At 44.8% G+C, this 3983-nt stretch overlaps 1 pseudogene; it reads right to left on the reverse strand.

The window, feature by feature from the left end:
- Positions 1 to 413: 413 nt before the first annotated feature.
- On the reverse strand, positions 414 to 1658 carry LOC115180105 (fish-egg lectin-like; annotated as a pseudogene).
- Positions 1659 to 3983: the final 2325 nt, after the last annotated feature.

The raw sequence follows: 3983 nt of genomic DNA on the forward strand, positions 1-3983 counted from the left end.
TATGTTACTTCACAGTTTTGATGTCTTCACTATTATTCTACAATGTAGAAAATAGTAAAACTAAAGAAAAACCCTTGAATGAGTAGTTGTGTCCTAACTTTTGACTGGTACTGTAGGTGTATGGAAAATTGTTGACTGAGACATGGGAATGAAGAAAGTTTACATTCTGTCAAACATGTTATTGTTGAATCTCATGTATCCTAAGGGGGGAGGCACAGGGCAAATTTCTGGTTTCAGTCACAGATAAGGGAGGACAGGTGTGGATTAAGGAGGAGAGAGGAATTCGGCCCAGGTCACAGGTCAGATGGAGTGAGAAGGAACAGACCAAAGGTTTAGCGTCAGGCGGGGCCATGACTACACCAGTGAGTGGAACCAAACAAGTTCTTGATAAGCAACAGAGATGTATTGGCTGTCTAGATGTGCAAGGAGTTGATTCCGGCTAGTGGGAGGACAAAAATATATGTGTATGTGCAATCATGTTTTTGTATTTTGCAGTTGTTTAACCCAGTGGGTGAATTAACTTAGTTTGAGCTTTTCGTGAGTTTTTACTCTGTTTGTTCAGAACCTAACACAACCTTACTGGTATAAAAAAAGTTGACCCCCCTACCATCAGTTGCCACCTCAATCATATAAAGCTTGCCGTCAATGGGACTCCACCCGTTGTTTAGGCAGTCTTGATTCAGCTGGAAACAAACAGATTCAATCAGGGTTTTAGGACAATTTCAACAGTTATAATATGAAACAGTTTTAAAATAACTGAGACTCTCCATCCTCTACTACTCTACTCCAGCTCTCACACTCTTTCCCAGATCTTACACTCATTAAGTAGATACCATCATTCTTGTTGACTGCCCAGCACCCAAAGGGTCCACAACTGTAGTACTTCCTGGCACTCTTGTCCTTGGAAGGGGTGTCTGGTCCCTTGTGCGTGTCCGACAGTATGGAGTATCGTCCAACAACAAACTGAACACCTCCAGCATCCACCTGCTTCAGAAGGCCTGAAGACAACAAAGACAGACGGACAGACAAGCAAACGGGAGCACGTATCTGTGAATTCTGCCAAATGACTTACATGTTAAAATTGTAAAACATTCATCATTTTTTCAACACCCTGATGGTATCAGGAAAGCTAAGAAGCAGGTGTCCTCTGGATAAATATTGAGCAGTGCTCTCCACTTACCTGCATGCAGCTTGCACCCGGTTACCGGCCACACACTTGTGAATTGAGTCTGCCTTGTTGATACCCCAGATCCATGCTGGTCCTACAGTGATATGATTCAGGGAACCAGACAGGCAGACCCATTTATCACCTACCGGGTAGTAGGAAATTTTACTTGTGTCCGTTGCAACCACTTGCCCAGTCCTACATCAATCTGCATCAGATTCTTGATGTCCACTAGCTCCTGACAGTCCCATGCTATAGAGACAAAGACATATGAGTAGATTGCACCAATAAAATCTTGATCAATTCCAAGTTGATCAAGCATGTTTCAGATGATGGTAACTTACCGTGATTGATGGTCAGGAGACAGAGGACCAATAGGACGGCTGCAGTGGCTCTCATGATGTCTCTGTAGATCTACAGTATAAATTGAGATTTTACACCAGACTTCAATCGTCCCATTGCAGGGCTTTGCGCTTTAATCGCCCTGCTCATAGCTTTAACAGCAATGATGGCTTCCTGTTCCACCTGTATATCAAAGAGTTGATGGGAGGCTGGACCGAGACAGGCTTTTCTGGTTCTCTAATGGTTAGGGTAAATACAGACAATTTATGGATAAGTGAAAGACCCCGCTACATAACTGCTACTGCAGCCCCGCTACCTAACTGCTTCAGCCCCGCTACCTAACTGCTACTGCCCTGCTACCTAACTGCTACTGCTGCAACTTAAAGGGAAACACAACGCTGTTTTGTCAATCTCTCAGATCAGTATCATGTTGAAATGGAATGGAATGTTTGTAATGGAAATGATATGATTAAAGGTTTGACTAAATGATTTCACTCAGAAACCCTATAACCTGTTGAAATGTATTCGAAATAAGGCTATAATAATGGGTTAAAAACGATATTCCAAAACTGTGTGTGAATAAGTCACAGTTAAGAAACGCTCACATAAGCACAGGTAAACAGTGGGTACAATGCTTACCCATAGTGTTAATGACCATAAGGATTACCCCTGATAGAGATGGATTATCTCCATTTGAGAAGGTGTTTGGAAGGCCTTATAGAATGCCAGAACTAGGAGGACCGGAACAAGGGGATGTAGAAGCAGAAAATACTATAACAGAACACATGAGAAAGTTGTTTAGTAACCACACCCGTATGTCAAAGATTTTATGCCCAACAGGAGAACTACAAAAGGAGGTTACACACAAGATTTGGCCGGGAGACTGGGTCTGGGTCCAATCCCTAAAGAAAAAGGACTGGAAGCAGCCACGGTGGGAGGGGCCATACCAAGTACTTCTGGTGACAGCCTTCGCGGTGAGAATTGCGGAATGAGCTACCTGGGTGCATATCACACACTGTAAGAGGGTAAGACACACTGACACTGTCGAACAATCACAGAGTTAGGAGAAGAACCGAATACCAATAAGGTTCGGGGGTTACCTCTCTAACGAAGATTCCCTAACCCGCCTGATCCTCACTGTGTGCGTTCATAGAAGTGAAAGTGTGGGTTGGCCTCTAGCCAGTGATATGTTCTCCGGGAAAAGGGGGGGCTTTACAGGGGTGCTGGTTGGTCTGGGCTGTCTGATTGTGGGAGCCATATTCCTAATACGTCATGCACCACTCGAGAAGTCAGAAGGTGGTAACTTAACCCATTGTGTAGAAGATGAGGATTTTGTATTACCTAAGTATAAAAGGTCACTCGATCTGGATAAAAAGGAAGTGAGGGTAGAGTTAGGGAAGGATGTCTCAATAGAGTTCTATGTAGACCAAATTGGGTCCCTAACCTCCTGGCAGTCTAGGACTCTGACTTCATGGGGAAGATACCTATGTAAATCCCCGTGTAACTCATGGAATCAGGTCATAGCTCACACAGAAAGAGAGGGCTATGTCAATCCACACACCCAATATAGAAACAGATGGAGCATCGTAAATGTCAGGGTTTTGGACTGTAATCCGGAACGAGGGAAGTATTGGATAAAGGTACGAATAGCCATTAAGTGTGAAGAAAGAGGATTTAGGGTTATGGTATGTTGGATTTGACCAGACTTCGGTTGACACTGTGGTACCATTCAGAGTAGCAAGGCTCGAGGTAGGAGATGGTTCCAGGACTAGCCAGAATACAAGCACTACCCCTGAGGACATTGATGTCCCCCATGGTGCTGTCCAGAGTCAAGGACCAGTAAGGATAACTCAGACAAAAGATCTCAAGGAAGGGATTGAGGTAGAAACCGGGTTTGGGGATTCTAATCTATGGCTGGAATGGATTCAGTATACAGCTAGGTCAGTGGTCAAGGAAGAATGCTATGCCTGCGCAACAGCCAAACCTCAGTTGACAACCATTCCCTTTCCACTCGATGGAAGTAATTCACCCAGGGGTGTGGCGTGTATGGTAAAGCTGTTTATGAAGGCAGAGAAGCCAGACAACGACAGTTGTACTGATCTGCATTATTTGTATCCCCATGTACCCATCAGGTCCAGACTTCCACCTTTCACAGTCGCGGGAGGAGAATATTATTGTCTGGCCCGGTACAACACTCACATACGGGATGTAGGGGAAGTAAGAACATGCAATAGGACAGAGAACGTAACGACGACGGAGACTATGAGGGATCTGACTGGGTGGTTGAGTCCTGAGGATTTTAGTGAGATAAGAGGCCTAGAGTGGATGTCTGGTGGTTGTGTGGGGGTATGAAGCTGTGGCCTAGCCTGCCTACGAATTGGACCGGTACTTGTGCATTGGTACAGTTCGGCATGCCCTTCACCCTTATCAGACACAAAGACCTAGTGCCAGGTAGAAGAGAGAGAAGGAGTGCTCC

This window comes from Salmo trutta, chromosome 40 (assembly GCF_901001165.1).
Source record: "Salmo trutta chromosome 40, fSalTru1.1, whole genome shotgun sequence".
Lineage (NCBI taxonomy): Eukaryota > Metazoa > Chordata > Actinopteri > Salmoniformes > Salmonidae > Salmo > Salmo trutta.